Genomic DNA, 14,379 nt, shown 5'->3' with positions numbered 1-14,379 from the left:
GTACTTTTTTATCTTTTTTTTTCAGTCTCATTCTACATTAAAAACATTTTTTTTGGTTATTTTCTTCAAATACATCTTACATTGTGATTTAATTACTCAATTTCTTTAAAATTACTCATTAAGTCTCTAATGTAATTCTATTAAGAAAAACTTAAAATAATTTGCTTAGTTAATGGTACGGTATTATTATATTTTATTTCCTACTAATATAAATAGAAATATTATAAAACATTTTTGACGGTATAATTTATTCTGATTCGATTGAGAAAATACATTTTAAATTAGATACTCTAATAGGATAATATATCTATAAATCTATAGACATGAGATATAACTTTTTGTTATATATATATATATATATATATATATATATATATATATATATATATATATATATATATATATATATTAATTTTGTTCCTACAAAGCTTCTTACCCAATAAAATGATGGCATCTGTCATATTAATATACTAAAATATCATTAAATGAACATTAAATGTTACGAATATCACTAATAAATTAGGTAGGAGGATTTGTAAGAACAAAATGTAAGAAGATATTTAATTGCTCTTAATGATATTCTAAAACCTATCTAAAACGTTGAACACAAACAACAAACAACACACATTACCTCTACTGATAATGCAAATTATCGACACATGGAGCTAGTAATATATAGACTATGTGATGCCATTTATAAAAATCTTCATTTTTCACGTAGTGAAAAATACCATTGTTATGATAAGTGTAATTGTTCTTTTATGGATTAGGTCGAATACCCATTCTCCAAGAAAACTTCTTTATAATAGCCGGTGACCAATATAATTAAAAAATGTGGCCGTGGAGGTTAGGGAGATTTCTTCATGGTTAAGCTCTCTCTCTTAGGGCTTGCTTATGATAGTTGTGCTTTCCCTTCCTAGAAGACGCCAACTGCCGATTCAGTTCTTTATTCTCGTCGCTTAATTTCTTTTCCTGCGCAACACTAACTCCAAGAATATAAATGTTAGATACCAACAAAAGTAGTTAAGTAAAGCTTAGTGTGATGAGGTGAAAACAATATAATACATGAACTTGTAACAGGTATCAGGGTTAAATTGTTACATGAATATATACCTGTTCATGAAGGCTTGATATGCGCTCCATCATTAACTGTGTCTGTGCAAACAAAGCTTAGTTAGTGTCAATCTACGGAGACTCGATAACTAAGATACATAACCAATTTTATAACTTGTTATTCAAAGATCAATTCTGTTTTCGTAACTTAATTTCCAATATAAAGAGAGCAGAGAACAGAGCATCGTATTCATACATAGAACAACAAAAGAAAACAAAAAACAAATGCTAAGATCACACCTACCTTTCTAGAACGTGTATGCATAAGAGCAGCATTAAGTTCCTTCTCTAACTCTATCATGTCACTCACAGTGACATCATTCCCTTGTTCATCAACTCTGTCAAGCTCTGGTATTAACTTCCATAATAGACATATATATAGTGCAAGCATGATACGTATACCTTTTTACTGACTCTAGAAGCTCGTTGCATGTTTTGAATCTGGTGTTAATTCCCTGTGTAATGAAAAATTTTAGTGTTATGATCAGGGTTGAACACAAAGTTATATATACAACACAAATTACTTGCCGTATCTTGGGTGGGTCTCTCTTCTGCCTGAGGGCAGCTTTTATGATACCTGGAAACGATAGCGTCCACACTGAACAATAGCTAGTCAGACCATAACCAACCATTTAAGTCCATTTGCCACTTTAAAAAAGAAAAAAAGAAGAAAAAAAGGCAAATTGCATATATATAGAAAGGTAACCAACTTCCAGTTTTCTATTTTGATGATCAGTTGTTGCCAGATAACGTCGTTGCCAAATCAACATCTACTTTACTATTGACTAATGATAACATGAATGCATACTTTTCTTTGTCTATGCATGCAGATAACACGGAGATTGGTAGGCTCATGATATGTCATCTTGATCTTTTGGAATATTGGTATTGCAGATAGCCAGATACGGATATCAATCAGATTGGATTACATTACACATGAAACCAAAGACCTAGCTAATCGAGATTTGGGTATTCTAAAGAAACCTTTTTCAACAATCACCCAAAGTACAGTAAACTGGAAGTTTGTTACCAAAGTTGCTTATATTTTTCTGCAATTAGCCCAAAATTAAACTCTTGAAACAATCGACTATTCAGTTTTTCTGATGCCAAGGAAGGATAAGTCCCAAACTAAACCATATATAGCGGTAACATATAGATTCCAAGATTAGATTGCAACCTCAATATTATAACATTTGACAAAACTAGGGTAACAAACAATTAGCCCAAAACCACCCTTAATTATGATATTCAAGTCCCAAACTTGACCATATGTTGCTTGGAAGACCTTGGCAATATGATAGAAAAGTTTGGCACTATGGTCATCAAAACACCTACTCTTTTGTGATTAATAACAAGAAGGTAATCCTCAAACCACTACCATTTGTCTTACTGCAAAAGAAAGTTGAAACAACTGGGGCTGGTTACTCAAGTGGAGAAAAATCTATTTATCACTAAAGCACGAATGGAGGGAGCTATTTGAAAAGATAAACGTTTCTACGTGTTATTGCCACTTGAAAACAAGTTCGCCGATGTTCCTTTGCCTGCGACTATTCGTCCGCTTCTAGAGGAGTTTAAAGATGTTTTCCCTTCAAATTTACCTCCATAGTTACCTCCACTTATAAACATCATATCGATCTAATCCTAATGTCATCGCTTCCTAACAAACCAATTACCAGCCTACCCATGTAATCCCGAAAAGACTCGAGAACTACAACTTCAAGTCCAATAGCTCATTGCCAGTGTTTATCGCGTGAAAGTATGCGTCCTTGTTCTATTGTAGGTTTGTTGTTTCCAAAAAAAGATGGGAATATGAGAATGTGCGTTGACAGTAGAGCCATCAATAATATCACGGTCAAATATCGCTATCATATTCCAAGATTGGATGATATGCTGGACGAACTTCATGGCGCCAATTTGTTCTCGAACAATGATCTTTGGAATGGATATCACTAGATCCGAATGTGTGAAGGAGATGAATGGAAAACCGTATTTAAAACAAAAGTTAGTTTGTTCGAATGCTTGGTAATGCCATTTGGACTTTCCAATGTTCATTGTACTTTTATACGGTTGATGAATGGGGTTCTTAGACCTTTTTTTGGTGATTTCGTTGTTGTATACTTTGATGGTATACTTGTGTACAACGAAGGTGTAGAAGAGCACACTTAACATTTAAGAAGAGTATTTGAAGTGATAAGTCAGAAACTTTATGGAAGTTGGAGAATTATGAATTATTTTCTCCAAAAGTGACCTTTCTCGGTTATGTTGTATTTAATAATGGAATTACGGTGGATGAATCAAAGGCGGCAACAATAAGTACTCACGAGTCCAATAGAGATAAAGAGCCTCCATGGCATTGCTTCATTTTACACGAGGTTTGTCAAGAATTTCAGCACTAGTGTTGCACCCCTCACGGAGTGTATCAAACAAGGCTCTTTTGAATGGACTCGATCTGTCCGGAATCATTCGAGAAAGTCAAAGAATGTTTGTGCATGTCGCTTGTCGTGACCCTTCCAGATTTCAACCAATTGTTTGAGGTTGAATGTGATGCAAGCAGAGTCGATATAAAGGTTGTTTTGGTACAAAATAAACGTTTTATAACTTATTTCAGTGAGAAATTGAATGAAACAAAGAACTATTGTACGTATGACAAAGAGTTTTTTGTTATTGTGCATGTTCTAGATCATTGGAATCATTACTTGAGGCATAAACAATTTGTTTTACATTCTGATCATCAAAATTTCAAGCATATCAATGGCCAAACAAGTTGAACCTAAGACATGCAAAATGGGTAGAATTTCTCCAATCATTTAACTTTGTTTCTAAGTATGAAACAAGAAGTTATAACATTGTTACAGATTCTCTCTTGAGGAGATATACCATGCTTAATGTTCTTAGGTATTAGGCTTTTCTTTCATTAAAGAATTGTACTTAAATGATCTAGATTTTTCTAAAGTTATTCAAGAGTACAAAGATCGAGCTTGTGGTTCTTATTTCATCCAAGACGAGTTTCTTTTCAAGAACAAGAACTTTGCATTTCTAAAGGAACCATAATGGAGTTGCTAATTAGATAGGCTCGCAAAGGAGGATTAGCTGGTCATTTTGGCATCAACAAATCCCTTGGTGTATTACAAGCTAAGCAGTTATTGCGATCGAAATTTCAATAGCGGTCACAGACCACTATTTGATATCATGGTTATCGTGTTTGCATAACAATGATATAGTGACTTTTAATATTATGTATAATTTATATTATATTTATATTAAATTTATATATTAGATTATTAATACTATATAGACTTAATATAGTAAAAAGTCATAAAAACATAACATAAACCATATATAATATTCTAATATAGTAATATGGAAACTAAAAAGTATGAGTGTCATTGCAGCTCAAGTCGTTCGTGGTTTCTAAGTACCGAAACAGACGAGAAAGAGAAATTGTCATTCGTTGCTTTGTAGTTTGTAATTAATTAGATTTATTATTTGGACTTATTAAAACAAAAAGTATAGTAGAGTAATTAAAAAATTAAAGATTTATTATTGAAATAGCCTACAATCGGTTTTTTTCTTTGTCAAAGTAGCCAAATGTGTACGAAATTGTAAAAGCAGGTGTAACGTTACTATATCGTTGATGGGGTTAATGGTAAATAGTGGTTAATAGCACTAACGCTATTTTAAAATAGTGTTTCGGTACCACCGCAAAACGCTATAGCACCGCTATAACGTGCTATTGATAGCATAGATTACAAGAACATTTCTATTGGCCACATATGGAAAGTGATGTTACCACTCTTATTGTTAGATGTGCAACATGTCATCAAGCTAAAAACAAGTTTCATCAAGTCTTGTATACTCGATTACTTATTCCTTCCCAACCATGGGAAGATATTTCTATGGATTTCATGGTGGCATTTCCTCATAGGCAACATGAGAAATATGTTATCATGGTTGTGGTGGATTGTTTCTCCAAAATGATGCACTTTGTTATGTGTCTCAAAATAGATGATGTCATTCATGTTGTTGATCTATTCTTTAAAGAGATTATACGTCTTCAAGGAGTCCCTAAAACCGTAGTTTCTAACAAAGATGTTAAATTCTTCAGCTACTTCTAGAAATCTTTATGGAAGTTATTAGGCACAAAGTTATTATTTAACACTACCTATCATCCGCAAACGGATGAACAAACAGAAGTAACCAATCTAACACTTACAACTGTGCTAAGAAGTATGGTGGGAAAGTCCTTGAAAGATTAGGATGTTAAAATTTCTTTTGTTGAGTTTTCTTATAACCAATCTCCAACTTATTCCATTTTATGTTCACCATTTGAATTTCTTTTGTTGAGTTTTCTTATAACCAATCTCCAACTTATTCCATTTGATGTTCACCATTTGAAGTGAATTATGGAGTGAATCCTCTCACCCCTATTGATCTGATACAACTGCCTAAGGGTAGTGAAGTTCACTTTGAGGCATCAACTCTAGCCAAGGAAATGCGGAAGATTCATGAGCAAGTCAAGGAAAAGATTGAGCATGTCAATGACTTGTATAAGAAAAAGCCAACAAGCATCGCAAGAAGACTCTTGTTGAACCTCGAAATTTAGTATGGTTGCACCTAAGGAAGGAAATGTGGATTTCCTTCAAAGAGGAAAAATAAGCTAATAGAAATAGGAGATTGACCATTTAAGGTGTTGGAAAGGATTGTTGATAATTCTTACAAACTAGAGTTACCGGGTTATTCAAACATATCAACAACTATCATCGTTGGAGATCTTTCTCCTTATCTTGAAAATGGTATATTGGATGATTTAAGGGCAAATCCTTCCTAACCAGAGGAAGAGGAGGTTGATGCAGGGAATCCACACCATTATTAGCGAGTACCAAACCACCCCATTTCATGTCTCCAACTCACCTTGGGGTTCAGTTAAATTCTTATTTTGGGTTCAAATAGTTAAAAGGAGAAATATAATTTTCTGACAGCCTAATGGAGTTTAAGTCTTCCTAATCAACCTCATTAATGTTTTTAATGCTTACTTAATTGTCTTTTAATTGCTTTTGCAAATTTTAGTCTTCCTTTAATCTTTTCGTTTTGATAGTATGTTCTTTTTATTTTCCAGCCTGTATAAAGAGCTCCAAGTTATAGCAGAAAATGCATCTTTTGAATAATGAATTTACAATATCTTATGAAGCTGATTGTGAGTGTTTACACATGAAAGGATTCGATTCTTGATTGTTGTTAGTGTGGTGTTTTTGCTTTATCACTATTAACATCAACCTTCGCCAATTTCATTAATCTTGGTGGTGTTTAAGTACTTTATCCTTGATTTAATTACTTTGTTACATTACCTCTGGTCATATCCCTTTTCTTTGTCATTTATGTACTCATCAATGCATCAGTCACCCTATGCTCTGTAGAAATGGATACTACCCTCCTATAAAAGGATGAAGTGTAGGGTTGCTTTTCTAAGGTGCAAGTATTTATTTCTAAGAGCACTACACTTGCACCAAAAACCATAGCATGTATTTATCTTGGTCCTATAATGAATAGTGCAACATGTAGGTTCTTAGTATACAAAATCACAAGTAGATTATATTCATAATAATATCTTTATGGAATCAACAGAATCTAAATTCTTTTAAGGTTTTTTTTCCTTACAAGGATAAAAAGACAATTCTTGACAAAAGTTTACAATCAAATAAAGATATTCATTCCAAGGTTCAAGAAAAGAACTTGGAACCAAGTAAAAGCAAACAAATAAAAATAGCCAACGATTTTGTGTTGGATTAGTGTCTAAGTCCATAACTATTTTGGTATGTACTTGACCCCGATTATGAGCATGGTCCTTTTGGGTTGCCTTCACCATAGCAATATGTAGGATGATTTAAGGAGAGAAAGGTTTAAATATGATTTATTAATATATTATGAGAATAATATATTAAAGGAGAAATCATATTGTTTAATTAATATTAGTCAATAATTAATTAAGAATTAATTTTGTGACTAAAAGAGATTAATTAAAATATAGGGAACTGGACTGCAATTATTGGATAATTGAGTTATTGGGCTATAGAATGCTAAAGGAATAAGGGGTGAACGAAATTATGATGGAAGCCCATCATATTTTCGTCCATAGCCTTGTCCAGAAGGTTCCATGGGCTGCTTAGAGTTTAAGCTGTCCATTAGGGTTTTGAATGAAACCCTAGCAGCCCACACAAGTATATAAAGGATCCCTTAGGCCCCAAAAACGTGGACAACTGATTCTCTAGGGTTTCTAGTCGTTTTTGGGCAGCCTCCTTACTTCTTCTCTTCATCCAAGTTGCATATGGTGTTTGTGACTCCATTAGAGGTATTACACTTGTGGTACTTGCTTTCAAGAGCTAAGGAAATTCAAGGAACTAGTTGTTATTGCTATATAACAACAAAAGGTATGTATTCTAGCTTTATATATGAATTTTGAAAATTATAGTAGCATGCCAGGTTTCTTTTTGTGTTCATAAAGTTGTATAACTAATAGTGAAAACATAGATCCAATACTAGGGTTGCATGCACACATAGGATTGTTTGTATAAGACCCATCAGTGGTATCAGAGCCATTGGTTTTCGTTTTCAATTAGCTTTTATTCAAATTTGTGAACTTGACATATTAGGGTTTATGGCTAATAAACCCTAAAGGCTAGGTAATTTTCGCAATTAGGGTTGCAAAACCCTAGATGGCGATTTTTGCTAGGGTTTCCCAAATCCTTTCCTTAGCCTCCAAGATTTTGAAATCTAGGGTTATCCAACCCTTGGATTTCGAAATTACCTCCTTCCCCAAGGTTAGATCCTAAATTTTAGGGATTTGGATAATCCCATATCTTGTAATTATCTTTTAATTGTTAAATATGGTAATTAAAGATCTTGAATTATCCCATCCCTTATTTTCGAGATTTAGAGAGGGATTCAAGGGATTAGGATATCTTAGATGTACAATTGGTAATTATCCTCATGATCTAGATAATCCCTTGTGATTTAATAATTTAAATTAATTGTTTAATTTATGGTAATTATTAAATCAAGAGTTTTAATATTTAAAATTTTAATTTAAATGTCTTAAATTCGAAAATTTTAAGTGAGATTAAAACCTAATTGTTTTGAAGAGTTTCAAAACTTGCCCTCAAGTTTTGGAATTTAAATTGTTGATTAAAAGTTAATTTTGAAAGTCTAAAATCCAAAACCCTGATTTTGAAAAGTTCAAATTAAACCCTTATGGTTTTATTAAATTAATTAAGTGTATAATTAAAAGAGATTTAATAAATCCATAATGATTTTGGTTAATTAAAAGTATAATTTAAACCACCTAGTATCTTAAAAGTGTAAAATACACCCTTATACTATATATAACATTAAAAGTTTAATATTATATATGTATAACTAAAAAGTCAGTCTTACCGTTAGTAGGCCTCATTCACGAAACTAGTCTATAAGGGGTGTTTAAGGAAATTGCCTATAAAATGGCGATTGAATGGGTATCCACTCTTACCCACCGCACTCTTGACTAGTGGAGGGTCGTTAGCCGAACGGGTAGGATAGGACAGAAACCTTCCATTATAAGTATAATGAAGTACAAAGTAACTAAATGCTTTTTCAAATTCCCAAATCATAGTTACTTTAGGCAAAATGTGAAATTGTATGCTAACCCATGGAATTACACTTCGTACCCTTGTCAAACGTTAGTGGAGCGTGTGTGGTTAACCGGCACACTAATTTGGGGATGACATTGGTAGCGAAGGGTGACTCGATGTTTGTCATAGATCAATGGAGCGTGTGTGGCTAACCGGCACATTGATTAGGTGATAGTAACATTGGGTGCACCACGGGATTCGTATGGTTATTTACACCTTGTTTGTGATCCTCGGCATCCCAGTCACAAATAGTAGGGCATAATCGAGATTAAACATGCCATTGAAAAGTTCAATGAATCTCAAAAGATCTAGGAGTTTCAATTCATTTAAAACTTAAACTTCTTTTTTGTTTTTCATGGTGGAAATTGGTAAATCGTCATTTACCTACCTTCAGATATTCTGCAACTAGATTACGGCATCCCTCTTCTAGGTTGTAGAGTATTGTGTTGGATCCTAGCTTGATGTTTCATCTGGGTGTTGCATCAAGAATTCTAATCAACTTAACTTGAATTTTCTCCCGTTTTGTAGATGTCTGAATCTTACAATGATCTTCCCAAATCCTTTGGAACAAGCTTTCCAAATGAAGATGACGTTCCGAGATACGATCAAGGAAATGAGAGTCATGCTTCACTTCCTCCACCTCCTCCAATTATTCTCCCTGACCCACAAGTTCAAAGGCTTGAAAAGTTCAAGCTCACTCAAGCCCTTTTGGCAAGTAAACACGAAGATGGGAAACCTATGTGTGCGCACGTCTTAGAGATGAAGTCATACATTGATAGGTTAAACATGTTGGGTGTCGAGATTTCAAGTGAGTTGGCTGTTGACTGGGTTCTTCAGTCACTTCCTGAATCATATAGTGAGTTCGTTAGAGAGTACTATATGATGGACCACGACGTGACCCTAATTGATCTCACCTATTTGCTTATAGCTGCTGAATCAGCAATGATTTGGCGTGCTGGTCAAGCAAATTTGTCTAGTGAATCAAACTCCCAAACTTCAATGGACACTGGCAACATTGGAAGTCCAGAAAGAACTAAGTCTGTGATTGTCCGATGTGTTGTGCCAAAGGAGTCTATTTGCTTTTATTGCCAAGAGAAGGGGCATTGGAGACGAAGCTGCCCTAATTACCTGAGAGATCTAAGAGATGGGAGAGTCAAGACGTATGGCTCTGCTTCAGGTAAAATCCATTAACTAACTCTTTTAAGTTCCTATTCTAGATTCTTAATACATGATGTGATAAGATTACATTTTGATGTTTTGTAGGATCGAAGAAAAGAAAGGAAGCTTGAGAAAAGAAGTGAGCTGAATCTGATCATGAAGAAATGGATTTCGATCGCATTACTTGAAGAATGGATTCTTGAGCTACAACTTGGAGTTAGAATAGATTGTTAACATAGTTTTTCAGTTGAATTGCATTGTAAGGACAAGTTTTTTCCGCAATAAAATAAATTTTGATTTTGTCTTATTTATTTATCCTTACAATGAAATATATAAAAAATTGATGTTCATGTACTTCTATTATTAGCAAAATGGATTTGATTGTTAATTATGGAAATGTCAAAAGTGTACCAAATAGGGAGACTTTCTCATCGCCCAAGTTTCAATTGGACAGAAACTTGGAATCATGCAATGTGTATTGTATGATGAATGGAAAACTTTCACATTTGGGAAACTTAGACTAATTCTTTGGCAAAGTGTCAGTTGAAAGACTAGGAGATCAAGTACACTAGGTTGTGCGTTGATCAAGTCCACCACAAGAGTGACAAAGATATTCGTCATGATTTACTAAAGTTTAGTAAATGTGATTATACTTATAAGATTAAGTGTAATTCTGAGATTGATTGAAAGAGTTTCAATGAATAGTAGAACGAATAAAGAAGAATCAAGTAGGCAGAAAGATAAAAGTTTCTCTCTTCTAGAAAGAAGGGAGAGTACCTTTTATTGTGTTTTATGATAAGTCTTAAAGATTAAGAACCATGTCTCAATAGATCCTCTAAGTGAGTCTTAGTGCAATTGCATGTCTAAGAAGAGGAATCAAGTATTGTAGAAATGGTTAAATCAAGAAGTCAATCATACTTCGTTCCAATATCAAGATTGTGACATTGAGTGAAAAGTTTTAAGAAGGTTTATAACACTCATCAAATATGGAACTTGGAAAAGTTTTCTCATTCTTGTACATTTGAGATTAGTAAGTTGTGATGTTTTGGATAAGACAAAGACCAACTAGGACCAACTTGTGAAGTGTTCTTGTCTTGATAAATGCTTCACTAACTCTTGAATATTTGTTTGTCAAGAAATGTTTCTTGACAAGAGAATCTTATATGTCAAGAAGTTAGTGGGAGTCTTAATGGTCTTGAAAAGTTTTAAGAATAAATCAAGAATAAACCTTATCGATCATCACTAGCACACGACTTGAGGTTTACAACCTATCGTGCTGACATTGTTTTGTTTCTGTGCCATTCCAATTGAGTTAATTGTGTATATGAGTTCTATGAGTTCTCATTTGAATACACACTAAAGCCTTAGTCAATGGAAAGTAAATTGATATGTAAGGACAAGTTACTAAACTACTTGGAAGACATGGTGGGCACTCGTGTTACCATAGGGCAAGAAATAAAGATTAAGAAAGTTCAGTCCATATGAGTTTGGATTTGTCGCAAACCTTGGTTTTGCCAAATTCACATGGATAGGAACTCATACACCATAAAATCTAAGTGTCATAAGATTCCCTCCTTCATGAAAATGACTGTGAGGAAATGCTTTCACTAAGAGAGATTTTAAGAAGATAGCAATTGTGAAAATTGTATTCTCAAATTCGATTATGGTTACGGCATCCCTTTCCATAGTTCGAATTGTGAGATTTGGCAATTAGTTTCAACATTTGGAGCTTAGTAACATAAGTTATGAATTGTTTAAACACACATATGAGCTATCTAAGGCAAAGGTTTATAAGGTTAAGAAGCTTAGATAAAGGCTTATCGAAGCATCTGGTATTAGAAATATGAATTTCAGAAATTCAATAGGCATTGTTTTCTGGAAGTTCATTTGTTTTCTGAATACATGTCAAAGCTAGTGGGAGCATAAATGTTATGCTTATATGATAATCATCATGATAGTGGGAGCATAAGTGTTATGCTTGTATGATTGTTATGGAGAGTATTGCAAGTTAGCAATATTAATTATAGAAAAACAAAGATTCCATTTGCAAAGTTGCATGGGTTGAAAAGTTGTTTTGCTATAATTAAGGGAGAGAATATTATACTCCGTTTCAAAATCTAAAGCTTAGATTAAGAAATTTTAATATTTTCAGTCAAAGGATACATTGTGTGTTCTTAAAATTCGATTATGATTACGGCATCCCTCTTCATAGTTCGAATTGTGAGAACATGACACATAAAATATTATGGCAAAAGATTGGTAAAGTATCATATCTTTATGTAAGACATTATGCATCGTGTCCCATACGCTTCGGGTATAGGATCGATTGTAAATGCTATAGTATTTTACCATTCTAAAATCTTCCAAATGTCTAGCGCATTAAGAGGGAAAAAGGACTAGAATTGGTTTTGACTGAAAGAATTTAACAACTATCAAAGGACGATCCAAAGTTCGCTGAGGATTGATCGCTTGTAAGTAGTTGGAAGTATGGTATTGGATGGACCATATCGACATTATTATGAATAGATAAGATTCTATTAAGAATGAGTTGTCATATGGCAAATGTGGAAATGTTTTCATATTGGGAGCTGGATATTGAGAGTCTGTGCCTAGATTAGAAACTTTTATGCAAGAAGGATGTTCAAAGGAATGTACTTTGAATGTGAGACTTCACATCTATGGAATTGTATTGTAACAATTTCTAAGAAAGTATTTGTAATTTCATTAGCTACATCTTGGTGACTTTTGTGCTATGATTTTGCAAAAGGGATCGTTGCATAAAATGTTAGAATCTACCATATTCTAGTAGTGGCAAGAACCTTGTGTTCTTACACTAATAATTAGGATTAAGGAATTGTGAAATGAGCATCATTGGAAAAGTTTTCAGGTGATCTATTTCACAAAGCATGGACCATAGGAAACAAAGTGTGCATGTTTAGAGCATGGGACAATTGTTGGTATAATTCAAGTAATGAGTTGATTATCCGAAACATTAAATGATAAATAATGAGTAATCAATATGGTGGATAAATAGAAGGGTTTTATTTACTCTCACAAGTTTGGGGTCATATAGGATTAAGTATTGTTGTCATGTTTCAATTTGCATGTTTTGACTTCCAGAATAACTAGGTTATTCAAACATCCACAGTTGGTCATACGTTGGGAGTAGGTATGAAGAAAGACTGTCATGAATGTGTCTGTAGATTGTCTGAAGTGTTTAGACATGGCACAAGTTTGCTGCAGAGTTCATGAGTGCTTTGATAAGATTAGAGTATTGGATTAAACCCACGCTCACTTGGATCACTTCATTGTTTTATCACGAGTGATTAGTGAGACGATAATATAGTATATTCTTGAAACCGAGACATGTGAGTTGTTATTTGTTGGTCGGTTGCACATTGATAATAAGTAAACGCACCAGTAACTTGGTGTTATAAAACTTATTGTTGTGTGTGATTCGATTAGTAAATGCAAGCGAGCATTTGAGTCAAAGTTTATCCATTCCTTTTACCCAAAGTGGGATAAAAGCGATATATGTGGGCCTCTCGATGATTTAGTGATGACACCTAAGCGCTTGGCCAAGCCGGGACTAAGTTGATGTGTTCAATTGTAGTCTGTTGTCAGTCGTCATAAATCGGAAGTCGGGAAACAGTATAGAGAGAATGATTGAAATTCATGTCTTATGTCTATACGATATCTTGAGAATGGAGGAATATATAATCCCTTATCTAGAGGACGCGCTATCTGATAAGATCAGAGTTGACAGCGGCTTTTGAAAGCTACGATTGCTGATCAGGTTCTGAAGTCATACGGAAAATAGTTATTAGACTTATCCAAGTGGGAGACTGTTGGATTAGTGTCTAAGTCCATAACTATTTTGGTATGTACTTGACCCCGATTATGAGCATGGTCCTTTTGGGTTGCCTTCACCATAGCAATATGTAGGATGATTTAAGGAGAGAAAGGTTTAAATATGATTTATTAATATATTATGAGAATAATATATTAAAGGAGAAATCATATTGTTTAATTAATATTAGTCAATAGTTAATTAAGAATTAATTTTGTGACTAAAAGAGATTAATTAAAATATAGGGAACTGGACTGCAATTATTGGATAATTGAGTTATTGGGCTATAGAATGCTAAAGGAATAAGGGGTGAACGAAATTATGATGGAAGCCCATCATATTTTCGTCCATAGCCTTGTCCAGAAGGTTCCATGGGCTGCTTAGAGTTTAAGCTGTCCATTAGGGTTTTGAATGAAACCCTAGCAGCCCACACAAGTATATAAAGGACCCCTTAGGCCCCAAAAACGTGGACAACTGATTCTCTAGGGTTCTAGTCGTTTTTGGGCAGCCTCCTTACTTCTCCTCTTCATCCAAGTTGCATATGGTGTTTGTGACTCCATTAGAGGTATTACACTTGTGGTACTTGCTTTCAAGAGC

The 14,379-nt window shown here is 33.8% G+C and overlaps 1 long non-coding RNA gene across 1 annotated transcript; it reads right to left on the bottom strand.

Annotated features, from left to right (window-relative positions):
• Nucleotides 1-638: 638 nt before the first annotated feature.
• LOC145038317 (uncharacterized) lies at nt 639-1,569 on the bottom strand. Its single transcript, XR_013679314.1, has 4 exons — nt 1,516-1,569; nt 1,358-1,451; nt 1,114-1,155; nt 639-972 (listed from the first exon to the last, which is right to left on the bottom strand). It is a non-coding gene; the product is annotated as an uncharacterized LOC145038317 (long non-coding RNA).
• Between the last annotated feature and the right edge of the window lie 12,810 nt (nt 1,570-14,379).

Source organism: Lactuca saligna, chromosome 4 (assembly GCF_052625555.1).
Source record: "Lactuca saligna cultivar CGN05327 chromosome 4, ASM5262555v1, whole genome shotgun sequence".
Taxonomy (NCBI): Eukaryota; Viridiplantae; Streptophyta; class Magnoliopsida; order Asterales; family Asteraceae; genus Lactuca; species Lactuca saligna.
This window is presented reverse-complemented; position numbering and strand designations above follow the sequence as displayed.